We start from the raw sequence: 24,303 nt of genomic DNA, 5'->3' as shown, positions 1-24,303 counted from the left end.
GTCTTGTTGCACAGGTCATGTTAAAGACAATGGTCTGCTAATACAGTAGTAGAAAGACGTTCTGCTTCCAGAATAGCAACATTCCTAATGGCCCACTTGCCCTACACTGAAAACCAAGGGGAGGAGGTCGGTAAGCATATTGATTAGAACCACCTCCCTCAGTTGGCTTCATTCAATGTGAATTAGCAGTGGCTCTAGTCCACAGTCCCTTGGATGTCCAGTCTCCTCAGTCTGTCTCTAAGGCTGATGGCATTCAGTCACGTTAGCATGACAGTGGATTGTCAGCGAGCCGCCTTAGTCTCTCAGCCACCTCCTGGGCGCTTTGCAGATTTCAGGATTTGTGCCCCTTCCCTATTTTGATCATACAACAAGTATGGACAAAGTGTAGCCTGTAATAAGTAAGACATGTGGCACAGGGGAGTTAGCTCAAATGGTAGAGCGCTCGCTTAGCATGCGAGAGGTAGCGGGATCGACGCCCGCATTCTCCATTTGACACTTTGCTAGTCAGTGTCCCAATTGAATGCATGTGGCTTCCTTTGGCAAATCTTTATTTCACAGGTGTCGAACTCCAGGCCTCGAGGGCCGGTGTCCTGCAGGTTTCAGATGTATTCTTGATCCATCATAGGGGATTCAAATGGCTAAATTACCTCCCCAACATTTCTTGAAGTTCTCCAGAGGCCTGGTAATGAACTAATCATTTGATTCAGGTGTGTTGACCCAGGGTTATACCTAAAACCTGCAGGACACCGGCCCTCGAGGCCTGATGTTGTACACCCCAGGTTTATTTGCACTTCTCCGCTCACTACCTTTCAGGTACTACCATGTTAACGCTGGCTTCAAACCTCATCAATCTTTGACCATATGAAGTGATTGTCTCCCCTCTTACCCTCACAATACTGGCCGATGGCAGCAAAGAGTCCCCCGGCCCAGTCTGACATCTCTTTTCTCCAGAAGCAGCTGAAAGGGGCTTCCAGTGACACTCTCCTGGCGTACTGCGTAGGGCCCAGACTTGAATCGCTCGGAAATGTCTCGTGTGAGTTACGATTGCACCAAAGAGTCTTGTTGTAGTTGACAAGCCCAGAAAACATTGAAAGGGGGGTGTTGTGATTAGTTCCACCTGAGCTGAGGCTCCGTATGGCACGATGAAGCTGCAGTGCTCAACCCTCAATGGGGAATTAGCTCAAATGGTAGAGCGCTCGCTTTGCATGTGAGAGGCAGCGGGATCGATACCCGCATTCTCCAGGACACTTTTGGACATCCGCGAGGAGACCCAAAGCCATGCGTGTAGCCAATCCATTGGGTGTGTGTGGAGAACAAATTCAGGGGTGATTTGTCACACAAGGATAGCAGCAAGTGCGAAAGGCAAGCTTTAGAAGATGGTAGTGAGAGCTGCTCTGATGTGTGGCACAGATGGAGTCTGCAGAGTTGAAGATGATAAGCTTTTGCTTGGGAGTGTCCAGGATGGAACAGATGTGAAATGACCACGTGCGAGGGACAGCTGGGGTTGAGCCGTTTGCAGACGACGTTAGGCCAGCAAGGCTGAGGTGATTTGCACATGTGCAGAGGAGGGATATAAGATATACTGGGAAAAGGGTGTTAAATACGGAGCGGCTGGGCAGGAAAATAAGAGAAAGACCAAAGACAACGTTCATAGACGTAGCCAAGTAGGACATGCAGAGGGTTGGTGTGACAGAGGAGAATGCTAGGGGCAGGGTGAGATGGAGGCAGACGATCCACTCTGGCAACCCCCAAGAAGAACAGGCTCAAAGAAGAAGCCAGCATCACTCCAGGCTTCTACCAAAGTGTTACGCAGCCCCTCGTCGGGGATCTGGAGTCAATCTCCCTGCGTCCATACACCAGCGATCAGCTCACACATTATCCCTCGTCAATTCCCAATGCTACTGGCAAAGAGCAGTGTGCGGCAGATGAGGTGGCCGAGAGGTTAAGGCGATGGACTGCTAATCCATTGTGCTGTGCACGCGTGGGTTCGAATCCCATCCTCGTCGAGAGCTCTTTCTGCTTATGTTGATGCATCTTGTCAGTGTAAGATTGGCTGCCAAAGCAGGCATGATGCAATGCTCAGTTTTCATTTTAATTCACCATGTGGTCTTGTTGCACAGGTCATGTTAAAGACAATGGTCTGCTAATACAGTAGTAGAAAGACGTTCTGCTTCCAGAATAGCAACATTCCTAATGGCCCACTTGCCCTACACTGAAAACCAAGGGGAGGAGGTCGGTAAGCATATTGATTAGAACCACCTCCCTCAGTTGGCTTCATTCAATGTGAATTAGCAGTGGCTCTAGTCCACAGTCCCTTGGATGTCCAGTCTCCTCAGTCTGTCTCTAAGGCTGATGGCATTCAGTCACGTTAGCATGACAGTGGATTGTCAGCGAGCCGCCTTAGTCTCTCAGCCACCTCCTGGGCGCTTTGCAGATTTCAGGATTTGTGCCCCTTCCCTATTTTGATCATACAACAAGTATGGACAAAGTGTAGCCTGTAATAAGTAAGACATGTGGCACAGGGGAGTTAGCTCAAATGGTAGAGCGCTCGCTTAGCATGCGAGAGGTAGCGGGATCGACGCCCGCATTCTCCATTTGACACTTTGCTAGTCAGTGTCCCAATTGAATGCATGTGGCTTCCTTTGGCAAATCTTTATTTCACAGGTGTCGAACTCCAGGGGCCCGTTCTTCGTACGTCGCTTACTACATCCGAGATCAAATGACACATCCAAGATCAAATCATCGCGCTAACCGTGAGCTCGCTAATCCGGTTCCCCGAACACACCTGCTGTTGACGATTACTACAGCTGGACGCAGGAATGTGACATCACTGGGTGTCGTAAAAGGGGCTACTCATCGATAGTAGAAACATTGATCGTCAACCCGCTGATTGGTCGGCGAAAATGTCGAAGGGGCGTGCTCGGTATTTTCCGGCAGCAGAGCAAGAACTCATGAGTGAGGGATTTCAGGAGTTTCAGAGTTTAATTAAAACGCAAGAGAACACTGCAAAGGCTGCAGAAGCAAGGAGAGAGGGCTGGCAGAAAGTTGCTGACAAATCAAACTCGTAGGTAATTTAATAATAATAATAATAATAATGGATTGGATTTATATAGCGCTTTCCAAGGCACCCAAAGCGCTTTACGATACCACTATTCATTCACTCCCACATTCACACACTGGTGGAGGCAGCTACGGTTGTAGCCAGGCTGCCATATCGCGCCATCGGCCCCTCTGGCCAACACCAGTAGGCGGTAGGGTAGATCTATCATATGACACTATATTGTCCAATATCATATGGCATTATATTATATTATAATATGTTATATTATATCCCCTTTCACATTAGAGCCACAACAGGACCCACAAGAACATGGGAACAAGTAAAAGTGGAATACAGGAGTATTCTACAGAATGGTAATATTTATCTCTTAGATTGCTTTGCGTCTCTTGGCAAGGTAATACTGGCCTGTAATACTCTGTTAGTTTGTTCATAACAGCAACCAAGAAAAGGGCAGAGGAAAAAAAGACAGGTGGTGGTCCTGCACCCCCTCGTCAACAAGTTGGTTAAGTAAATAATACCCTCACGGGAATATCGATATCTCTCTATGAGCACACTGTCGCGCTGAGCTAAAGGATCCTGTCTATCCCGCAATATACGCTGAATTCTGAGGACTCTCCTTATCAATCTTGCACCTTCCGCAATGGGTTGGTCGCGTATACGGACAGGACATGGCTGCGACAGGCTTCCCAAATCCACCTTCGCTTTTATAGCCGTGGTCTCTCATCTTGATTACACGAAGTAATTTACAATTACTACTCTGAAATATGAATTACATCTGTAATAATCACATACATGTAATAGAATGTTAATAGTACATTTCCCTTTTTTAGGAAATGACCTGTATGTATCTGTGTGACATCAATAAAAGGATCAAGTGCTGCATTATCTTTAGTTACATTGATGTTATTTATTTATGGTGAAACAGTGGTGGAATATCGCTGTTGCTTTCGTATAAATGAAGCGGACATACCTGCGTGGCCGCGATCTAATCCTGTTTACATAAAGTAAACCTGCTCCCGAGCAGGTTTACGCTTACGGCTCTGTTGCTATGACAGCAAGTCCCGGATGAGCTTCGGGGAACCGACTGATCCAGGATCACGCGAAATCGTCAACAATCTAATCCGGCTAACCTACTTAGCGAGGTACGAAGAACGGGCCCCAGGCCTCGAGGGCCGGTGTCCTGCAGGTTTCAGATGTATTCTTGATCCATCATAGGGGATTCAAATGGCTAAATTACCTCCCCAACATTTCTTGAAGTTCTCCAGAGGCCTGGTAATGAACTAATCATTTGATTCAGGTGTGTTGACCCAGGGTTATACCTAAAACCTGCAGGACACCGGCCCTCGAGGCCTGATGTTGTACACCCCAGGTTTATTTGCACTTCTCCGCTCACTACCTTTCAGGTACTACCATGTTAACGCTGGCTTCAAACCTCATCAATCTTTGACCATATGAAGTGATTGTCTCCCCTCTTACCCTCACAATACTGGCCGATGGCAGCAAAGAGTCCCCCGGCCCAGTCTGACATCTCTTTTCTCCAGAAGCAGCTGAAAGGGGCTTCCAGTGACACTCTCCTGGCGTACTGCGTAGGGCCCAGACTTGAATCGCTCGGAAATGTCTCGTGTGAGTTACGATTGCACCAAAGAGTCTTGTTGTAGTTGACAAGCCCAGAAAACATTGAAAGGGGGGTGTTGTGATTAGTTCCACCTGAGCTGAGGCTCCGTATGGCACGATGAAGCTGCAGTGCTCAACCCTCAATGGGGAATTAGCTCAAATGGTAGAGCGCTCGCTTTGCATGTGAGAGGCAGCGGGATCGATACCCGCATTCTCCAGGACACTTTTGGACATCCGCGAGGAGACCCAAAGCCATGCGTGTAGCCAATCCATTGGGTGTGTGTGGAGAACAAATTCAGGGGTGATTTGTCACACAAGGATAGCAGCAAGTGCGAAAGGCAAGCTTTAGAAGATGGTAGTGAGAGCTGCTCTGATGTGTGGCACAGATGGAGTCTGCAGAGTTGAAGATGATAAGCTTTTGCTTGGGAGTGTCCAGGATGGAACAGATGTGAAATGACCACGTGCGAGGGACAGCTGGGGTTGAGCCGTTTGCAGACGACGTTAGGCCAGCAAGGCTGAGGTGATTTGCACATGTGCAGAGGAGGGATATAAGATATACTGGGAAAAGGGTGTTAAATACGGAGCGGCTGGGCAGGAAAATAAGAGAAAGACCAAAGACAACGTTCATAGACGTAGCCAAGTAGGACATGCAGAGGGTTGGTGTGACAGAGGAGAATGCTAGGGGCAGGGTGAGATGGAGGCAGACGATCCACTCTGGCAACCCCCAAGAAGAACAGGCTCAAAGAAGAAGCCAGCATCACTCCAGGCTTCTACCAAAGTGTTACGCAGCCCCTCGTCGGGGATCTGGAGTCAATCTCCCTGCGTCCATACACCAGCGATCAGCTCACACATTATCCCTCGTCAATTCCCAATGCTACTGGCAAAGAGCAGTGTGCGGCAGATGAGGTGGCCGAGAGGTTAAGGCGATGGACTGCTAATCCATTGTGCTGTGCACGCGTGGGTTCGAATCCCATCCTCGTCGAGAGCTCTTTCTGCTTATGTTGATGCATCTTGTCAGTGTAAGATTGGCTGCCAAAGCAGGCATGATGCAATGCTCTTCTTTGGCTCAGTATTCACTTTAGTTCACCATGTGGTCTTGTTGCACAGGTCATGTTAAAGACAATGGTCTGCTAATACAGTAGTAGAAAGACGTTCTGCTTCCAGAATAGCAACATTCCTAATGGCCCACTTGCCCTACACTGAAAACCAAGGGGAGGAGGTCGGTAAGCATATTGATTAGAACCACCTCCCTCAGTTGGCTTCATTCAATGTGAATTAGCAGTGGCTCTAGTCCACAGTCCCTTGGATGTCCAGTCTCCTCAGTCTGTCTCTAAGGCTGATGGCATTCAGTCACGTTAGCATGACAGTGGATTGTCAGCGAGCCGCCTTAGTCTCTCAGCCACCTCCTGGGTGCTTTGCAGATTTCAGGATTTGTGCCCCTTCCCTATTTTGATCATACAACAAGTATGGACAAAGTGTAGCCTGTAATAAGTAAGACATGTGGCACAGGGGAGTTAGCTCAAATGGTAGAGCGCTCGCTTAGCATGCGAGAGGTAGCGGGATCGACGCCCGCATTCTCCATTTGACACTTTGCTAGTCAGTGTCCCAATTGAATGCATGTGGCTTCCTTTGGCAAATCTTTATTTCACAGGTGTCGAACTCCAGGCCTCGAGGGCCGGTGTCCTGCAGGTTTCAGATGTATTCTTGATCCATCATAGGGGATTCAAATGGCTAAATTACCTCCCCAACATTTCTTGAAGTTCTCCAGAGGCCTGGTAATGAACTAATCATTTGATTCAGGTGTGTTGACCCAGGGTTATACCTAAAACCTGCAGGACACCAGCCCTCGAGGCCTGATGTTGTACACCCCAGGTTTATTTGCACTTCTCCGCTCACTACCTTTCAGGTACTACCATGTTAACGCTGGCTTCAAACCTCATCAATCTTTGACCATATGAAGTGATTGTCTCCCCTCTTACCCTCACAATACTGGCCGATGGCAGCAAAGAGTCCCCCGGCCCAGTCTGACATCTCTTTTCTCCAGAAGCAGCTGAAAGGGGCTTCCAGTGACACTCTCCTGGCGTACTGCGTAGGGCCCAGACTTGAATCGCTCGGAAATGTCTCGTGTGAGTTACGATTGCACCAAAGAGTCTTGTTGCAGTTGACAAGCCCAGAAAACATTGAAAGGGGGGTGTTGTGATTAGTTCCACCTGAGCTGAGGCTCCGTATGGCACGATGAAGCTGCAGTGCTCAACCCTCAATGGGGAATTAGCTCAAATGGTAGAGCGCTCGCTTTGCATGTGAGAGGCAGCGGGATCGATACCCGCATTCTCCAGGACACTTTTGCACATCCGCGAGGAGACCCAAAGCCATGCGTGTAGCCAATCCATTGGGTGTGGGTGGAGAACAAATTCAGGGGTGATTTGTCACACAAGGATAGCAGCAAGTGCGAAAGGCAAGCTTTAGAAGATGGTAGTGAGAGCTGCTCTGATGTGTGGCACAGATGGAGTCTGCAGAGTTGAAGATGATAAGCTTTTGCTTGGGAGTGTCCAGGATGGAACAGATGTGAAATGACCACGTGCGAGGGACAGCTGGGGTTGAGCCGTTTGCAGACGACGTTAGGCCAGCAAGGCTGAGGTGATTTGCACATGTGCAGAGGAGGGATATAAGATATACTGGGAAAAGGGTGTTAAATACGGAGCGGCTGGGCAGGAGAATAAGAGAAAGACCAAAGACAACGTTCATAGACGTAGCCAAGTAGGACATGCAGAGGGTTGGTGTGACAGAGGAGAATGCTAGGGGCAGGGTGAGATGGAGGCAGACGATCCACTCTGGCAACCCCCAAGAAGAACAGGCTCAAAGAAGAAGCCAGCATCACTCCAGGCTTCTACCAAAGTGTTACGCAGCCCCTCGTCGGGGATCTGGAGTCAATCTCCCTGCGTCCATACACCAGCGATCAGCTCACACATTATCCCTCGTCAATTCCCAATGCTACTGGCAAAGAGCAGTGTGCGGCAGATGAGGTGGCCGAGAGGTTAAGGCGATGGACTGCTAATCCATTGTGCTGTGCACGCGTGGGTTCGAATCCCATCCTCGTCGAGAGCTCTTTCTGCTTATGTTGATGCATCTTGTCAGTGTAAGATTGGCTGCCAAAGCAGGCATGATGCAATGCTCTTCTTTGGCTCAGTATTCACTTTAGTTCACCATGTGGTCTTGTTGCACAGGTCATGTTAAAGACAATGGTCTGCTAATACAGTAGTAGAAAGACGTTCTGCTTCCAGAATAGCAACATTCCTAATGGCCAACTTGCCCTACACTGAAAACCAAGGGGAGGAGGTCGGTAAGCATATTGATTAGAACCACCTCCCTCAGTTGGCTTCATTCAATGTGAATTAGCAGTGGCTCTAGTCCACAGTCCCTTGGATGTCCAGTCTCCTCAGTCTGTCTCTAAGGCTGATGGCATTCAGTCACGTTAGCATGACAGTGGATTGTCAGCGAGCCGCCTTAGTCTCTCAGCCACCTCCTGGGCGCTTTGCAGATTTCAGGATTTATGCCCCTTCCCTATTTTGATCATACAACAAGTATGGACAAAGTGTAGCCTGTAATAAGTAAGACATGTAGCACAGGGGAGTTAGCTCAAATGGTAGAGCGCTCGCTTAGCATGCGAGAGGTAGCGGGATCGACGCCCGCATTCTCCATTTGACACTTTGCTAGTCAGTGTCCCAATTGAATGCATGTGGCTTCCTTTGGCAAATCTTTATTTCACAGGTGTCGAACTCCAGGCCTCGAGGGCCGGTGTCCTGCAGGTTTCAGATGTATTCTTGATCCATCATAGGGGATTCAAATGGCTAAATTACCTCCCCAACATTTCTTGAAGTTCTCCAGAGGCCTGGTAATGAACTAATCATTTGATTCAGGTGTGTTGACCCAGGGTTATACCTAAAACCTGCAGGACACCGGCCCTCGAGGCCTGATGTTGTACACCCCAGGTTTATTTGCACTTCTCCGCTCACTACCTTTCAGGTACTACCATGTTAACGCTGGCTTCAAACCTCATCAATCTTTGACCATATGAAGTGATTGTCTCCCCTCTTACCCTCACAATACTGGCCGATGGCAGCAAAGAGTCCCCCGGCCCAGTCTGACATCTCTTTTCTCCAGAAGCAGCTGAAAGGGGCTTCCAGTGACACTCTCCTGGCGTACTGCGTAGGGCCCAGACTTGAATCGCTCGGAAATGTCTCGTGTGAGTTACGATTGCACCAAAGAGTCTTGTTGTAGTTGACAAGCCCAGAAAACATTGAAAGGGGGGTGTTGTGATTAGTTCCACCTGAGCTGAGGCTCCGTATGGCACGATGAAGCTGCAGTGCTCAACCCTCAATGGGGAATTAGCTCAAATGGTAGAGCGCTCGCTTTGCATGTGAGAGGCAGCGGGATCGATACCCGCATTCTCCAGGACACTTTTGGACATCCGCGAGGAGACCCAAAGCCATGCGTGTAGCCAATCCATTGGGTGTGTGTGGAGAACAAATTCAGGGGTGATTTGTCACACAAGGATAGCAGCAAGTGCGAAAGGCAAGCTTTAGAAGATGGTAGTGAGAGCTGCTCTGATGTGTGGCACAGATGGAGTCTGCAGAGTTGAAGATGATAAGCTTTTGCTTGGGAGTGTCCAGGATGGAACAGATGTGAAATGACCACGTGCGAGGGACAGCTGGGGTTGAGCCGTTTGCAGATGACGTTAGGCCAGCAAGGCTGAGGTGATTTGCACATGTGCAGAGGAGGGATATAAGATATACTGGGAAAAGGGTGTTAAATACGGAGCGGCTGGGCAGGAGAATAAGAGAAAGACCAAAGACAACGTTCATAGACGTAGCCAAGTAGGACATGCAGAGGGTTGGTGTGACAGAGGAGAATGCTAGGGGCAGGGTGAGATGGAGGCAGACGATCCACTCTGGCAACCCCCAAGAAGAACAGGCTCAAAGAAGAAGCCAGCATCACTCCAGGCTTCTACCAAAGTGTTACGCAGCCCCTCGTCGGGGATCTGGAGTCAATCTCCCTGCGTCCATACACCAGCGATCAGCTCACACATTATCCCTCGTCAATTCCCAATGCTACTGGCAAAGAGCAGTGTGCGGCAGATGAGGTGGCCGAGAGGTTAAGGCGATGGACTGCTAATCCATTGTGCTGTGCACGCGTGGGTTCGAATCCCATCCTCGTCGAGAGCTCTTTCTGCTTATGTTGATGCATCTTGTCAGTGTAAGATTGGCTGCCAAAGCAGGCATGATGCAATGCTCTTCTTTGGCTCAGTATTCACTTTAGTTCACCATGTGGTCTTGTTGCACAGGTCATGTTAAAGACAATGGTCTGCTAATACAGTAGTAGAAAGACGTTCTGCTTCCAGAATAGCAACATTCCTAATGGCCAACTTGCCCTACACTGAAAACCAAGGGGAGGAGGTCGGTAAGCATATTGATTAGAACCACCTCCCTCAGTTGGCTTCATTCAATGTGAATTAGCAGTGGCTCTAGTCCACAGTCCCTTGGATGTCCAGTCTCCTCAGTCTGTCTCTAAGGCTGATGGCATTCAGTCACGTTAGCATGACAGTGGATTGTCAGCGAGCCGCCTTAGTCTCTCAGCCACCTCCTGGGTGCTTTGCAGATTTCAGGATTTGTGCCCCTTCCCTATTTTGATCATACAACAAGTATGGACAAAGTGTAGCCTGTAATAAGTAAGACATGTAGCACAGGGGAGTTAGCTCAAATGGTAGAGCGCTCGCTTAGCATGCGAGAGGTAGCGGGATCGACGCCCGCATTCTCCATTTCACACTTTGCTAGTCAGTGTCCCAATTGAATGCATGTGGCTTCCTTTGGCAAATCTTTATTTCACAGGTGTCGAACTCCAGGCCTCGAGGGCCGGTGTCCTGCAGGTTTCAGATGTATTCTTGATCCATCATAGGGGATTCAAATGGCTAAATTACCTCCCCAACATTTCTTGAAGTTCTCCAGAGGCCTGGTAATGAACTAATCATTTGATTCAGGTGTGTTGACCCAGGGTTATACCTAAAACCTGCAGGACACCGGCCCTCGAGGCCTGATGTTGTACACCCCAGGTTTATTTGCACTTCTCCGCTCACTACCTTTCAGGTACTACCATGTTAACGCTGGCTTCAAACCTCATCAATCTTTGACCATATGAAGTGATTGTCTCCCCTCTTACCCTCACAATACTGGCCGATGGCAGCAAAGAGTCCCCCGGCCCAGTCTGACATCTCTTTTCTCCAGAAGCAGCTGAAAGGGGCTTCCAGTGACACTCTCCTGGCGTACTGCGTAGGGCCCAGACTTGAATCGCTCGGAAATGTCTCGTGTGAGTTACGATTGCACCAAAGAGTCTTGTTGTAGTTGACAAGCCCAGAAAACATTGAAAGGGGGGTGTTGTGATTAGTTCCACCTGAGCTGAGGCTCCGTATGGCACGATGAAGCTGCAGTGCTCAACCCTCAATGGGGAATTAGCTCAAATGGTAGAGCGCTCGCTTTGCATGTGAGAGGCAGCGGGATCGATACCCGCATTCTCCAGGACACTTTTGGACATCCGCGAGGAGACCCAAAGCCATGCGTGTAGCCAATCCATTGGGTGTGGGTGGAGAACAAATTCAGGGGTGATTTGTCACACAAGGATAGCAGCAAGTGCGAAAGGCAAGCTTTAGAAGATGGTAGTGAGAGCTGCTCTGATGTGTGGCACAGATGGAGTCTGCAGAGTTGAAGATGATAAGCTTTTGCTTGGGAGTGTCCAGGATGGAACAGATGTGAAATGACCACGTGCGAGGGACAGCTGGGGTTGAGCCGTTTGCAGATGACGTTAGGCCAGCAAGGCTGAGGTGATTTGCACATGTGCAGAGGAGGGATATAAGATATACTGGGAAAAGGGTGTTAAATACGGAGCGGCTGGGCAGGAGAATAAGAGAAAGACCAAAGACAACGTTCATAGACGTAGCCAAGTAGGACATGCAGAGGGTTGGTGTGACAGAGGAGAATGCTAGGGGCAGGGTGAGATGGAGGCAGACGATCCACTCTGGCAACCCCCAAGAAGAACAGGCTCAAAGAAGAAGCCAGCATCACTCCAGGCTTCTACCAAAGTGTTACGCAGCCCCTCGTCGGGGATCTGGAGTCAATCTCCCTGCGTCCATACACCAGCGATCAGCTCACACATTATCCCTCGTCAATTCCCAATGCTACTGGCAAAGAGCAGTGTGCGGCAGATGAGGTGGCCGAGAGGTTAAGGCGATGGACTGCTAATCCATTGTGCTGTGCACGCGTGGGTTCGAATCCCATCCTCGTCGAGAGCTCTTTCTGCTTATGTTGATGCATCTTGTCAGTGTAAGATTGGCTGCCAAAGCAGGCATGATGCAATGCTCAGTTTTCATTTTAATTCACCATGTGGTCTTGTTGCACAGGTCATGTTAAAGACAATGGTCTGCTAATACAGTAGTAGAAAGACGTTCTGCTTCCAGAATAGCAACATTCCTAATGGCCCACTTGCCCTACACTGAAAACCAAGGGGAGGAGGTCGGTAAGCATATTGATTAGAACCACCTCCCTCAGTTGGCTTCATTCAATGTGAATTAGCAGTGGCTCTAGTCCACAGTCCCTTGGATGTCCAGTCTCCTCAGTCTGTCTCTAAGGCTGATGGCATTCAGTCACGTTAGCATGACAGTGGATTGTCAGCGAGCCGCCTTAGTCTCTCAGCCACCTCCTGGGCGCTTTGCAGATTTCAGGATTTGTGCCCCTTCCCTATTTTGATCATACAACAAGTATGGACAAAGTGTAGCCTGTAATAAGTAAGACATGTGGCACAGGGGAGTTAGCTCAAATGGTAGAGCGCTCGCTTAGCATGCGAGAGGTAGCGGGATCGACGCCCGCATTCTCCATTTGACACTTTGCTAGTCAGTGTCCCAATTGAATGCATGTGGCTTCCTTTGGCAAATCTTTATTTCACAGGTGTCGAACTCCAGGCCTCGAGGGCCGGTGTCCTGCAGGTTTCAGATGTATTCTTGATCCATCATAGGGGATTCAAATGGCTAAATTACCTCCCCAACATTTCTTGAAGTTCTCCAGAGGCCTGGTAATGAACTAATCATTTGATTCAGGTGTGTTGACCCAGGGTTATACCTAAAACCTGCAGGACACCGGCCCTCGAGGCCTGATGTTGTACACCCCAGGTTTATTTGCACTTCTCCGCTCACTACCTTTCAGGTACTACCATGTTAACGCTGGCTTCAAACCTCATCAATCTTTGACCATATGAAGTGATTGTCTCCCCTCTTACCCTCACAATACTGGCCGATGGCAGCAAAGAGTCCCCCGGCCCAGTCTGACATCTCTTTTCTCCAGAAGCAGCTGAAAGGGGCTTCCAGTGACACTCTCCTGGCGTACTGCGTAGGGCCCAGACTTGAATCGCTCGGAAATGTCTCGTGTGAGTTACGATTGCACCAAAGAGTCTTGTTGTAGTTGACAAGCCCAGAAAACATTGAAAGGGGGGTGTTGTGATTAGTTCCACCTGAGCTGAGGCTCCGTATGGCACGATGAAGCTGCAGTGCTCAACCCTCAATGGGGAATTAGCTCAAATGGTAGAGCGCTCGCTTTGCATGTGAGAGGCAGCGGGATCGATACCCGCATTCTCCAGGACACTTTTGGACATCCGCGAGGAGACCCAAAGCCATGCGTGTAGCCAATCCATTGGGTGTGTGTGGAGAACAAATTCAGGGGTGATTTGTCACACAAGGATAGCAGCAAGTGCGAAAGGCAAGCTTTAGAAGATGGTAGTGAGAGCTGCTCTGATGTGTGGCACAGATGGAGTCTGCAGAGTTGAAGATGATAAGCTTTTGCTTGGGAGTGTCCAGGATGGAACAGATGTGAAATGACCACGTGCGAGGGACAGCTGGGGTTGAGCCGTTTGCAGACGACGTTAGGCCAGCAAGGCTGAGGTGATTTGCACATGTGCAGAGGAGGGATATAAGATATACTGGGAAAAGGGTGTTAAATACGGAGCGGCTGGGCAGGAAAATAAGAGAAAGACCAAAGACAACGTTCATAGACGTAGCCAAGTAGGACATGCAGAGGGTTGGTGTGACAGAGGAGAATGCTAGGGGCAGGGTGAGATGGAGGCAGACGATCCACTCTGGCAACCCCCAAGAAGAACAGGCTCAAAGAAGAAGCCAGCATCACTCCAGGCTTCTACCAAAGTGTTACGCAGCCCCTCGTCGGGGATCTGGAGTCAATCTCCCTGCGTCCATACACCAGCGATCAGCTCACACATTATCCCTCGTCAATTCCCAATGCTACTGGCAAAGAGCAGTGTGCGGCAGATGAGGTGGCCGAGAGGTTAAGGCGATGGACTGCTAATCCATTGTGCTGTGCACGCGTGGGTTCGAATCCCATCCTCGTCGAGAGCTCTTTCTGCTTATGTTGATGCATCTTGTCAGTGTAAGATTGGCTGCCAAAGCAGGCATGATGCAATGCTCAGTTTTCATTTTAATTCACCATGTGGTCTTGTTGCACAGGTCATGTTAAAGACAATGGTCTGCTAATACAGTAGTAGAAAGACGTTCTGCTTCCAGAATAGCAACATTCCTAATGGCCCACTTGCCCTACACTGAAAACCAAGGGGAGGAGGTCGGTAAGCATATTGATTAGAACCACCTCCCTCAGTTGGCTTCATTCAATGTGAATTAGCAGTGGCTCTAGTCCACAGTCCCTTGGATGTCCAGTCTCCTCAGTCTGTCTCTAAGGCTGATGGCATTCAGTCACGTTAGCATGACAGTGGATTGTCAGCGAGCCGCCTTAGTCTCTCAGCCACCTCCTGGGCGCTTTGCAGATTTCAGGATTTGTGCCCCTTCCCTATTTTGATCATACAACAAGTATGGACAAAGTGTAGCCTGTAATAAGTAAGACATGTGGCACAGGGGAGTTAGCTCAAATGGTAGAGCGCTCGCTTAGCATGCGAGAGGTAGCGGGATCGACGCCCGCATTCTCCATTTGACACTTTGCTAGTCAGTGTCCCAATTGAATGCATGTGGCTTCCTTTGGCAAATCTTTATTTCACAGGTGTCGAACTCCAGGCCTCGAGGGCCGGTGTCCTGCAGGTTTCAGATGTATTCTTGATCCATCATAGGGGATTCAAATGGCTAAATTACCTCCCCAACATTTCTTGAAGTTCTCCAGAGGCCTGGTAATGAACTAATCATTTGATTCAGGTGTGTTGACCCAGGGTTATACCTAAAACCTGCAGGACACCGGCCCTCGAGGCCTGATGTTGTACACCCCAGGTTTATTTGCACTTCTCCGCTCACTACCTTTCAGGTACTACCATGTTAACGCTGGCTTCAAACCTCATCAATCTTTGACCATATGAAGTGATTGTCTCCCCTCTTACCCTCACAATACTGGCCGATGGCAGCAAAGAGTCCCCCGGCCCAGTCTGACATCTCTTTTCTCCAGAAGCAGCTGAAAGGGGCTTCCAGTGACACTCTCCTGGCGTACTGCGTAGGGCCCAGACTTGAATCGCTCGGAAATGTCTCGTGTGAGTTACGATTGCACCAAAGAGTCTTGTTGTAGTTGACAAGCCCAGAAAACATTGAAAGGGGGGTGTTGTGATTAGTTCCACCTGAGCTGAGGCTCCGTATGGCACGATGAAGCTGCAGTGCTCAACCCTCAATGGGGAATTAGCTCAAATGGTAGAGCGCTCGCTTTGCATGTGAGAGGCAGCGGGATCGATACCCGCATTCTCCAGGACACTTTTGGACATCCGCGAGGAGACCCAAAGCCATGCGTGTAGCCAATCCATTGGGTGTGTGTGGAGAACAAATTCAGGGGTGATTTGTCACACAAGGATAGCAGCAAGTGCGAAAGGCAAGCTTTAGAAGATGGTAGTGAGAGCTGCTCTGATGTGTGGCACAGATGGAGTCTGCAGAGTTGAAGATGATAAGCTTTTGCTTGGGAGTGTCCAGGATGGAACAGATGTGAAATGACCACGTGCGAGGGACAGCTGGGGTTGAGCCGTTTGCAGACGACGTTAGGCCAGCAAGGCTGAGGTGATTTGCACATGTGCAGAGGAGGGATATAAGATATACTGGGAAAAGGGTGTTAAATACGGAGCGGCTGGGCAGGAAAATAAGAGAAAGACCAAAGACAACGTTCATAGACGTAGCCAAGTAGGACATGCAGAGGGTTGGTGTGACAGAGGAGAATGCTAGGGGCAGGGTGAGATGGAGGCAGACGATCCACTCTGGCAACCCCCAAGAAGAACAGGCTCAAAGAAGAAGCCAGCATCACTCCAGGCTTCTACCAAAGTGTTACGCAGCCCCTCGTCGGGGATCTGGAGTCAATCTCCCTGCGTCCATACACCAGCGATCAGCTCACACATTATCCCTCGTCAATTCCCAATGCTACTGGCAAAGAGCAGTGTGCGGCAGATGAGGTGGCCGAGAGGTTAAGGCGATGGACTGCTAATCCATTGTGCTGTGCACGCGTGGGTTCGAATCCCATCCTCGTCGAGAGCTCTTTCTGCTTATGTTGATGCATCTTGTCAGTGTAAGATTGGCTGCCAAAGCAGGCATGATGCAATGCTCAGTTTTCATTTTAATTCACCATGTGGTCTTGTTGCACAGGTCATGTTAAAGACAATGGTCTGCTAATACAGTAGTAGAAAGACGTTCTGCTTCCAGAATAGCAACATTCCTAATGGCCCACTTGCCCTACACTGAAAACCAAGGGGAGGAGGTCGGTAAGCATATTGATTAGAACCACCTCCCTCAGTTGGCTTCATTCAATGTGAATTAGCAGTGGCTCTAGTCCACAGTCCCTTGGATGTCCAGTCTCCTCAGTCTGTCTCTAAGGCTGATGGCATTCAGTCACGTTAGCATGACAGTGGATTGTCAGCGAGCCGCCTTAGTCTCTCAGCCACCTCCTGGGTGCTTTGCAGATTTCAGGATTTATGCCCCTTCCCTATTTTGATCATACAACAAGTATGGACAAAGTGTAGCCTGTAATAAGTAAGACATGTAGCACAGGGGAGTTAGCTCAAATGGTAGAGCGCTCGCTTAGCATGCGAGAGGTAGCGGGATCGACGCCCGCATTCTCCATTTGACACTTTGCTAGTCAGTGTCCCAATTGAATGCATGTGGCTTCCTTTGGCAAATCTTTATTTCACAGGTGTCGAACTCCAGGCCTCGAGGGCCGGTGTCCTGCAGGTTTCAGATGTATTCTTGATCCATCATAGGGGATTCAAATGGCTAAATTACCTCCCCAACATTTCTTGAAGTTCTCCAGAGGCCTGGTAATGAACTAATCATTTGATTCAGGTGTGTTGACCCAGGGTTATACCTAAAACCTGCAGGACACCGGCCCTCGAGGCCTGATGTTGTACACCCCAGGTTTATTTGCACTTCTCCGCTCACTACCTTTCAGGTACTACCATGTTAACGCTGGCTTCAAACCTCATCAATCTTTGACCATATGAAGTGATTGTCTCCCCTCTTACCCTCACAATACTGGCCGATGGCAGCAAAGAGTCCCCCGGCCCAGTCTGACATCTCTTTTCTCCAGAAGCAGCTGAAAGGGGCTTCCAGTGACACTCTCCTGGCGTACTGCGTAGGGCCCAGACTTGAATCGCTCGGAAATGTCTCGTGTGAGTTACGATTGCACCAAAGAGTCTTGTTGTAGTTGACAAGCCCAGAAAACATTGAAAGGGGGGTGTTGTGATTAGTTCCACCTGAGCTGAGGCTCCGTATGGCACGATGAAGCTGCAGTGCTCAACCCTCAATGGGGAATTAGCTCAAATGGTAGAGCGCTCGCTTTGCATGTGAGAGGCAGCGGGATCGATACCCGCATTCTCCAGGACACTTTTGGACATCCGCGAGGAGACCCAAAGCCATGCGTGTAGCCAATCCATTGGGTGTGGGTGGAGAACAAATTCAGGGGTGATTTGTCACACAAGGATAGCAGCAAGTGCGAAAGGCAAGCTTTAGAAGATGGTAGTGAGAGCTGCTCTGATGTGTGGCACAGATGGAGTCTGCAGAGTTGAAGATGATAAGCTTTTGCTTGGGAGTGTCCAGGATGGAACAGATGTGAAATGACCACGTGCGAGGGACAGCTGGGGTTGAGCCGTTTGCAGACGACGTTAGGCCAGCAAGGCTGAGGTGATTTGCACATGTGCAGAGGAGGGATATAAGATATACTGGGAAAAGGGTGTTAAATACGGAGCTGCTGGGCAGGAGAATAAGAGAAAGACCAAAGACAACGTTCATAGACGTAGCCAAGTAGGACATGCAGAGGGTTGGTGTGACAGAGGAGAATGCTAGGGGCAGGGTGAGATGGAGGCAGACGATCCACTCTGGCAACCCCCAAGAAGAACAGGCTCAAAGAAGAAGCCAGCATCACTCCAGGCTTCTACCAAAGTGTTACGCAGCCCCTCGTCGGGGATCTGGAGTCAATCTCCCTGCGTCCATACACCAGCGATCAGCTCACACATTATCCCTCGTCAATTCCCAATGCTACTGGCAAAGAGCAGTGTGCGGCAGATGAGGTGGCCGAGAGGTTAAGGCGATGGACTGCTAATCCATTGTGCTGTGCACGCGTGGGTTCGAATCCCATCCTCGTCGAGAGCTCTTTCTGCTTATGTTGATGCATCTTGTCAGTGTAAGATTGGCTGCCAAAGCAGGCATGATGCAATGCTCTTCTTTGGCTCAGTATTCACTTTAGTTCACCATGTGGTCTTGTTGCACAGGTCATGTTAAAGACAATGGTCTGCTAATACAGTAGTAGAAAGACGTTCTGCTTCCAGAATAGCAACATTCCTAATGGCCAACTTGCCCTACACTGAAAACCAAGGGGAGGAAGTCGGTAAGCATATTGATTAGAACCACCTCCCTCAGTTGGCTTCATTCAATGTGAATTAGCAGTGGCTCTAGTCCACAGTCCCTTGGATGTCCAGTCTCCTCAGTCTGTCTCTAAGGCTGATGGCATTCAGTCACGTTAGCATGACAGTGGATTGTCAGCGAGCCGCCTTAGTCTCTCAGCCACCTCCTGGGTGCTTTGCAGATTTCAGGATTTGTGCCCCTTCCCTATTTTGATCATACAACAAGTATGGACAAAGTGTAGCCTGTAATAAGTAAGACATGTGGCACAGGGGAGTTAGCTCAAATGGTAGAGCGCTCGCTTAGCATGCGAGAGGTAGCGGGATCGACGCCCGCATTCTCCATTTGACACTTTGCTAGTCAGTGTCCCAATTGAATGCATGTGGCTTCCTTTGGCAAATCTTTATTTCACAGGTGTCGAACTCCAGGCCTCGAGGGCCAGTGTCCTGCAGGTTTCAGATGTATTCTTGATCCATCATAGGGGATTCAAATGGCTAAATTACCTCCCCAACATTTCTTGAAGTTCTCCAGAGGCCTGGTAATGAACTAATCATTTGATTCAGGTGTGTTGACCCAGGGTTATACCTAAAACCTGCAGGACACCGGCCCTCGAGGCCTGATGTTGTACACCCCAGGTTTATTTGCACTTCTCCGCTCACTACCTTTCAGGTACTACCATGTTAACGCTGGCTTCAAACCTCATCAATCTTTGACCATATGAAGTGATTGTCTCCCCTCTTACCCTCACAATACTGGCCGATGGCAGCAAAGAGTCCCCCGGCCCAGTCTGACATCTCTTTTCTCCAGAAGCAGCTGAAAGGGGCTTCCAGTGACACTCTCCTGGCGTACTGCGTAGGGCCCAGACTTGAATCGCTCGGAAATGTCTCGTGTGAGTTACGATTGCACCAAAGAGTCTTGTTGTAGTTGACAAGCCCAGAAAACATTGAAAGGGGGGTGTTGGCACCCCGTATGGCACGATGAAGCTGCAGTGCTCAACCCTCAATGGGGAATTAGCTCAAATGGTAGAGCGCTCGCTTTGCATGTGAGAGGCAGCGGGATCGATACCCGCATTCTCCAGGACACTTTTGGACATCCGCGAGGAGACCCAAAGCCATGCGTGTAGCCAATCCATTGGGTGTGTGTGGAGAACAAATTCAGGGGTGATTTGTCACACAAGGATAGCAGCAAGTGCGAAAGGCAAGCTTTAGAAGATGGTAGTGAGAGCTGCTCTGATGTGTGGCACAGATGGAGTCTGCAGAGTTGAAGATGATAAGCTTTTGCTTGGGAGTGTCCAGGATGGAACAGATGTGAAATGACCACGTGCGAGGGACAGCTGGGGTTGAGCCGTTTGCAGATGACGTTAGGCCAGCAAGGCTGAGGTGATTTGCACATGTGCAGAGGAGGGATATAAGATATACTGGGAAAAGGGTGTTAAATACGGAGCGGCTGGGCAGGAGAATAAGAGAAAGACCAAAGACAACGTTCATAGACGTAGCCAAGTAGGACATGCAGAGGGTTGGTGTGACAGAGGAGAATGCTAGGGGCAGGGTGAGATGGAGGCAGACGATCCACTCTGGCAACCCCCAAGAAGAACAGGCTCAAAGAAGAAGCCAGCATCACTCCAGGCTTCTACCAAAGTGTTACGCAGCCCCTCGTCGGGGATCTGGAGTCAATCTCCCTGCGTCCATACACCAGCGATCAGCTCACACATTATCCCTCGTCAATTCCCAATGCTACTGGCAAAGAGCAGTGTGCGGCAGATGAGGTGGCCGAGAGGTTAAGGCGATGGACTGCTAATCCATTGTGCTGTGCACGCGTGGGTTCGAATCCCATCCTCGTCGAGAGCTCTTTCTGCTTATGTTGATGCATCTTGTCAGTGTAAGATTGGCTGCCAAAGCAGGCATGATGCAATGCTCAGTTTTCATTTTAATTCACCATGTGGTCTTGTTGCACAGGTCATGTTAAAGACAATGGTCTGCTAATACAGTAGTAGAAAGACGTTCTGCTTCCAGAATAGCAACATTCCTAATGGCCCACTTGCCCTACACTGAAAACCAAGGGGAGGAGGTCGGTAAGCATATTGATTAGAACCACCTCCCTCAGTTGGCTTCATTCAATGTGAATTAGCAGTGGCTCTAGTCCACAGTCCCTTGGATGTCCAGTCTCCTCAGTCTGTCTCTAAGGCTGATGGCATTCAGTCACGTTAGCATGACAGTGGATTGTCAGCGAGCCGCCTTAGTCTCTCAGCCACCTCCTGGGCGCTTTGCAGATTTCAGGATTTGTGCCCCTTCCCTATTTTGATCATACAACAAGTATGGACAAAGTGTAGCCTGTAATAAGTAAGACATGTGGCACAGGGGAGTTAGCTCAAATGGTAGAGCGCTCGCTTAGCATGCGAGAGGTAGCGGGATCGACGCCCGCATTCTCCATTTGACACTTTGCTAGTCAGTGTCCCAATTGAATGCATGTGGCTTCCTTTGGCAAATCTTTATTTCACAGGTGTCGAACTCCAGGCCTCGAGGGCCGGTGTCCTGCAGGTTTCAGATGTATTCTTGATCCATCATAGGGGATTCAAATGGCTAAATTACCTCCCCAACATTTCTTGAAGTTCTCCAGAGGCCTGGTAATGAACTAATCATTTGATTCAGGTGTGTTGACCCAGGGTTATACCTAAAACCTGCAGGACACCGGCCCTCGAGGCCTGATGTTGTACACCCCAGGTTTATTTGCACTTCTCCGCTCACTACCTTTCAGGTACTACCATGTTAACGCTGGCTTCAAACCTCATCAATCTTTGACCATATGAAGTGATTGTCTCCCCTCTTACCCTCACAATACTGGCCGATGGCAGCAAAGAGTCCCCCGGCCCAGTCTGACATCTCTTTTCTCCAGAAGCAGCTGAAAGGGGCTTCCAGTGACACTCTCCTGGCGTACTGCGTAGGGCCCAGACTTGAATCGCTCGGAAATGTCTCGTGTGAGTTACGATTGCACCAAAGAGTCTTGTTGTAGTTGACAAGCCCAGAAAACATTGAAAGGGGGGTGTTGTGATTAGTTCCACCTGAGCTGAGGCTCCGTATGGCACGATGAAGCTGCAGTGCTCAACCCTCAATGGGGAATTAGCTCAAATGGTAGAGCGCTCGCTTTGCATGTGAGAGGCAGCGGGATCGATACCCGCATTCTCCAGGACACTTTTGGACATCCGCGAGGAGACCCAAAGCCATGCGTGTAGCCAATCCATTGGGTGTGTGTGGAGAACAAATTCAGGGGTGATTTGTCACACAAGGATAGCAGCAAGTGCGAAAGGCAAGCTTTAGAAGATGGTAGTGAGAGCTGCTCTGATGTGTGGCACAGATGGAGTCTGCAGAGTTGAAGATGATAAGCTTTTGCTTGGGAGTGTCCAGGATGGAACAGATGTGAAATGACCACGTGCGAGGGACAGCTGGGGTTGAGCCGTTTGCAGACGACGTTAGGCCAGCAAGGCTGAGGTGATTTGCACATGTGCAGAGGAGGGATATAAGATATACTGGGAAAAGGGTGTTAAATACGGAGCGGCTGGGCAGGAGAATAAGAGAAAGACCAAAGACAACGTTCATAGACGTAGCCAAGTAGGACATGCAGAGGGTTGGTGTGACAGAGGAGAATGCTAGGGGCAGGGTGAGATGGAGGCAGACGATCCACTCTGGCAACCCCCAAGAAGAACAGGCTCAAAGAAGAAGCCAGCATCACTCCAGGCTTCTACCAAAGTGTTACGCAGCCCCTCGTCGGGGATCTGGAGTCAATCTCCCTGCGTCCATACACCAGCGATCAGCTCACACATTATCCCTCGTCAATTCCCAATGCTACTGGCAAAGAGCAGTGTGCGGCAGATGAGGTGGCCGAGAGGTTAAGGCGATGGACTGCTAATCCATTGTGCTGTGCACGCGTGGGTTCGAATCCCATCCTCGTCGAGAGCTCTTTCTGCTTATGTTGATGCATCTTGTCAGTGTAAGATTGGCTGCCAAAGCAGGCATGATGCAATGCTCTTCTTTGGCTCAGTATTCACTTTAGTTCACCATGTGGTCTTGTTGCACAGGTCATGTTAAAGACAATGGTCTGCTAATACAGTAGTAGAAAGACGTTCTGCTTCCAGAATAGCAACATTCCTAATGGCCAACTTGCCCTACACTGAAAACCAAGGGGAGGAGGTCGGTAAGCATATTGATTAGAACCACCTCCCTCAGTTGGCTTCATTCAATGTGAATTAGCAGTGGCTCTAGTCCACAGTCCCTTGGATGTCCAGTCTCCTCAGTCTGTCTCTAAGGCTGATGGCATTCAGTCACGTTAGCATGACAGTGGATTGTCAGCGAGCCGCCTTAGTCTCTCAGCCACCTCCTGGGCGCTTTGCAGATTTCAGGATTTATGCCCCTTCCCTATTTTGATCATACAACAAGTATGGACAAAGTGTAGCCTGTAATAAGTAAGACATGTAGCACAGGGGAGTTAGCTCAAATGGTAGAGCGCTCGCTTAGCATGCGAGAGGTAGCGGGATCGACGCCCGCATTCTCCATTTCACACTTTGCTAGTCAGTGTCCCAATTGAATGCATGTGGCTTCCTTTGGCAAATCTTTATTTCACAGGTGTCGAACTCCAGGCCTCGAGGGCCGGTGTCCTGCAGGTTTCAGATGTATTCTTGATCCATCATAGGGGATTCAAATGGCTAAATTACCTCCCCAACATTTCTTGAAGTTCTCCAGAGGCCTGGTAATGAACTAATCATTTGATTCAGGTGTGTTGACCCAGGGTTATACCTAAAACCTGCAGGACACCGGCCCTCGAGGCCTGATGTTGTACACCCCAGGTTTATTTGCACTTCTCCGCTCACTACCTTTCAGGTACTACCATGTTAACGCTGGCTTCAAACCTCATCAATCTTTGACCATATGAAGTGATTGTCTCCCCTCTTACCCTCACAATACTGGCCGATGGCAGCAAAGAGTCCCCCGGCCCAGTCTGACATCTCTTTTCTCCAGAAGCAGCTGAAAGGGGCTTCCAGTGACACTCTCCTGGCGTACTGCGTAGGGCCCAGACTTGAATCGCTCGGAAATGTCTCGTGTGAGTTACGATTGCACCAAAGAGTCTTGTTGTAGTTGACAAGCCCAGAAAACATTGAAAGGGGGGTGTTGTGATTAGTTCCACCTGAGCTGAGGCTCCGTATGGCACGATGAAGCTGCAGTGCTCAACCCTCAATGGGGAATTAGCTCAAATGGTAGAGCGCTCGCTTTGCATGTGAGAGGCAGCGGGATCGATACCCGCATTCTCCAGGACACTTTTGGACATCCGCGAGGAGACCCAAAGCCATGCGTGTAGCCAATCCATTGGGTGTGGGTGGAGAACAAATTCAGGGGTGATTTGTCACACAAGGATAGCAGCAAGTGCGAAAGGCAAGCTTTAGAAGATGGTAGTGAGAGCTGCTCTGATGTGTGGCACAGATGGAGTCTGCAGAGTTGAAGATGATAAGCTTTTGCTTGGGAGTGTCCAGGATGGAACAGATGTGAAATGACCACGTGCGAGGGACACCTGGGCTTGAGCCGTTTGCAGACGACGTTAGGCCAGCAAGGCTGAGGTGATTTGCACATGTGCAGAGGAGGGATATAAGATATACTGGGAAAAGGGTGTTAAATACGGAGCGGCTGGGCAGGAGAATAAGAGAAAGACCAAAGACAACGTTCATAGACGTAGCCAA

General features: G+C 49.5%; 32 non-coding genes across 32 annotated transcripts; all 32 read left to right on the top strand.

The window, feature by feature from the left end:
* The first annotated feature begins 415 nt into the window (after positions 1-415).
* On the top strand, positions 416-488 carry trnaa-agc (transfer RNA alanine (anticodon AGC)). The gene has a single exon. It is a non-coding gene; the product is annotated as a tRNA-Ala (tRNA).
* Positions 489-1,169: 681 nt separating this feature from the next.
* Positions 1,170-1,242, top strand: trnaa-ugc (transfer RNA alanine (anticodon UGC)). The gene has a single exon. It is a non-coding gene; the product is annotated as a tRNA-Ala (tRNA).
* A 682-nt stretch (positions 1,243-1,924) lies between these two features.
* On the top strand, positions 1,925-2,006 carry trnas-gcu (transfer RNA serine (anticodon GCU)). Its single transcript has one exon. It is a non-coding gene; the product is annotated as a tRNA-Ser (tRNA).
* Positions 2,007-2,521: 515 nt separating this feature from the next.
* On the top strand, positions 2,522-2,594 carry trnaa-agc (transfer RNA alanine (anticodon AGC)). Its single transcript has one exon. It is a non-coding gene; the product is annotated as a tRNA-Ala (tRNA).
* Positions 2,595-4,820: 2,226 nt separating this feature from the next.
* Positions 4,821-4,893, top strand: trnaa-ugc (transfer RNA alanine (anticodon UGC)). The gene has a single exon. It is a non-coding gene; the product is annotated as a tRNA-Ala (tRNA).
* Positions 4,894-5,575: 682 nt separating this feature from the next.
* On the top strand, positions 5,576-5,657 carry trnas-gcu (transfer RNA serine (anticodon GCU)). Its single transcript has one exon. It is a non-coding gene; the product is annotated as a tRNA-Ser (tRNA).
* Positions 5,658-6,183: 526 nt separating this feature from the next.
* Positions 6,184-6,256, top strand: trnaa-agc (transfer RNA alanine (anticodon AGC)). The gene has a single exon. It is a non-coding gene; the product is annotated as a tRNA-Ala (tRNA).
* Positions 6,257-6,937: 681 nt separating this feature from the next.
* trnaa-ugc (transfer RNA alanine (anticodon UGC)) lies at positions 6,938-7,010 on the top strand. Its single transcript has one exon. It is a non-coding gene; the product is annotated as a tRNA-Ala (tRNA).
* Positions 7,011-7,692: 682 nt separating this feature from the next.
* trnas-gcu (transfer RNA serine (anticodon GCU)) lies at positions 7,693-7,774 on the top strand. Its single transcript has one exon. It is a non-coding gene; the product is annotated as a tRNA-Ser (tRNA).
* A 526-nt stretch (positions 7,775-8,300) lies between these two features.
* Positions 8,301-8,373, top strand: trnaa-agc (transfer RNA alanine (anticodon AGC)). Its single transcript has one exon. It is a non-coding gene; the product is annotated as a tRNA-Ala (tRNA).
* Positions 8,374-9,054: 681 nt separating this feature from the next.
* trnaa-ugc (transfer RNA alanine (anticodon UGC)) lies at positions 9,055-9,127 on the top strand. The gene has a single exon. It is a non-coding gene; the product is annotated as a tRNA-Ala (tRNA).
* A 682-nt stretch (positions 9,128-9,809) lies between these two features.
* Positions 9,810-9,891, top strand: trnas-gcu (transfer RNA serine (anticodon GCU)). Its single transcript has one exon. It is a non-coding gene; the product is annotated as a tRNA-Ser (tRNA).
* A 526-nt stretch (positions 9,892-10,417) lies between these two features.
* trnaa-agc (transfer RNA alanine (anticodon AGC)) lies at positions 10,418-10,490 on the top strand. The gene has a single exon. It is a non-coding gene; the product is annotated as a tRNA-Ala (tRNA).
* A 681-nt stretch (positions 10,491-11,171) lies between these two features.
* On the top strand, positions 11,172-11,244 carry trnaa-ugc (transfer RNA alanine (anticodon UGC)). The gene has a single exon. It is a non-coding gene; the product is annotated as a tRNA-Ala (tRNA).
* A 682-nt stretch (positions 11,245-11,926) lies between these two features.
* On the top strand, positions 11,927-12,008 carry trnas-gcu (transfer RNA serine (anticodon GCU)). The gene has a single exon. It is a non-coding gene; the product is annotated as a tRNA-Ser (tRNA).
* Positions 12,009-12,523: 515 nt separating this feature from the next.
* trnaa-agc (transfer RNA alanine (anticodon AGC)) lies at positions 12,524-12,596 on the top strand. Its single transcript has one exon. It is a non-coding gene; the product is annotated as a tRNA-Ala (tRNA).
* A 681-nt stretch (positions 12,597-13,277) lies between these two features.
* trnaa-ugc (transfer RNA alanine (anticodon UGC)) lies at positions 13,278-13,350 on the top strand. Its single transcript has one exon. It is a non-coding gene; the product is annotated as a tRNA-Ala (tRNA).
* A 682-nt stretch (positions 13,351-14,032) lies between these two features.
* trnas-gcu (transfer RNA serine (anticodon GCU)) lies at positions 14,033-14,114 on the top strand. Its single transcript has one exon. It is a non-coding gene; the product is annotated as a tRNA-Ser (tRNA).
* Positions 14,115-14,629: 515 nt separating this feature from the next.
* Positions 14,630-14,702, top strand: trnaa-agc (transfer RNA alanine (anticodon AGC)). The gene has a single exon. It is a non-coding gene; the product is annotated as a tRNA-Ala (tRNA).
* A 681-nt stretch (positions 14,703-15,383) lies between these two features.
* Positions 15,384-15,456, top strand: trnaa-ugc (transfer RNA alanine (anticodon UGC)). Its single transcript has one exon. It is a non-coding gene; the product is annotated as a tRNA-Ala (tRNA).
* A 682-nt stretch (positions 15,457-16,138) lies between these two features.
* On the top strand, positions 16,139-16,220 carry trnas-gcu (transfer RNA serine (anticodon GCU)). Its single transcript has one exon. It is a non-coding gene; the product is annotated as a tRNA-Ser (tRNA).
* Positions 16,221-16,735: 515 nt separating this feature from the next.
* trnaa-agc (transfer RNA alanine (anticodon AGC)) lies at positions 16,736-16,808 on the top strand. Its single transcript has one exon. It is a non-coding gene; the product is annotated as a tRNA-Ala (tRNA).
* Positions 16,809-17,489: 681 nt separating this feature from the next.
* trnaa-ugc (transfer RNA alanine (anticodon UGC)) lies at positions 17,490-17,562 on the top strand. The gene has a single exon. It is a non-coding gene; the product is annotated as a tRNA-Ala (tRNA).
* A 682-nt stretch (positions 17,563-18,244) lies between these two features.
* trnas-gcu (transfer RNA serine (anticodon GCU)) lies at positions 18,245-18,326 on the top strand. Its single transcript has one exon. It is a non-coding gene; the product is annotated as a tRNA-Ser (tRNA).
* Positions 18,327-18,852: 526 nt separating this feature from the next.
* Positions 18,853-18,925, top strand: trnaa-agc (transfer RNA alanine (anticodon AGC)). Its single transcript has one exon. It is a non-coding gene; the product is annotated as a tRNA-Ala (tRNA).
* Positions 18,926-19,585: 660 nt separating this feature from the next.
* On the top strand, positions 19,586-19,658 carry trnaa-ugc (transfer RNA alanine (anticodon UGC)). The gene has a single exon. It is a non-coding gene; the product is annotated as a tRNA-Ala (tRNA).
* A 682-nt stretch (positions 19,659-20,340) lies between these two features.
* On the top strand, positions 20,341-20,422 carry trnas-gcu (transfer RNA serine (anticodon GCU)). Its single transcript has one exon. It is a non-coding gene; the product is annotated as a tRNA-Ser (tRNA).
* A 515-nt stretch (positions 20,423-20,937) lies between these two features.
* trnaa-agc (transfer RNA alanine (anticodon AGC)) lies at positions 20,938-21,010 on the top strand. The gene has a single exon. It is a non-coding gene; the product is annotated as a tRNA-Ala (tRNA).
* A 681-nt stretch (positions 21,011-21,691) lies between these two features.
* Positions 21,692-21,764, top strand: trnaa-ugc (transfer RNA alanine (anticodon UGC)). Its single transcript has one exon. It is a non-coding gene; the product is annotated as a tRNA-Ala (tRNA).
* Positions 21,765-22,446: 682 nt separating this feature from the next.
* On the top strand, positions 22,447-22,528 carry trnas-gcu (transfer RNA serine (anticodon GCU)). The gene has a single exon. It is a non-coding gene; the product is annotated as a tRNA-Ser (tRNA).
* Positions 22,529-23,054: 526 nt separating this feature from the next.
* Positions 23,055-23,127, top strand: trnaa-agc (transfer RNA alanine (anticodon AGC)). Its single transcript has one exon. It is a non-coding gene; the product is annotated as a tRNA-Ala (tRNA).
* A 681-nt stretch (positions 23,128-23,808) lies between these two features.
* Positions 23,809-23,881, top strand: trnaa-ugc (transfer RNA alanine (anticodon UGC)). The gene has a single exon. It is a non-coding gene; the product is annotated as a tRNA-Ala (tRNA).
* The last annotated feature ends 422 nt before the right edge of the window (positions 23,882-24,303 follow it).

This window comes from Diplotaxodon limnothrissa, linkage group LG12 (genome assembly GCF_057381915.1).
Source record: "Diplotaxodon limnothrissa isolate DT_005_m linkage group LG12, D_limnothrissa_male_GT1.1, whole genome shotgun sequence".
NCBI classification, from domain to species: Eukaryota; Metazoa; Chordata; class Actinopteri; order Cichliformes; family Cichlidae; genus Diplotaxodon; species Diplotaxodon limnothrissa.
This window is presented reverse-complemented; position numbering and strand designations above follow the sequence as displayed.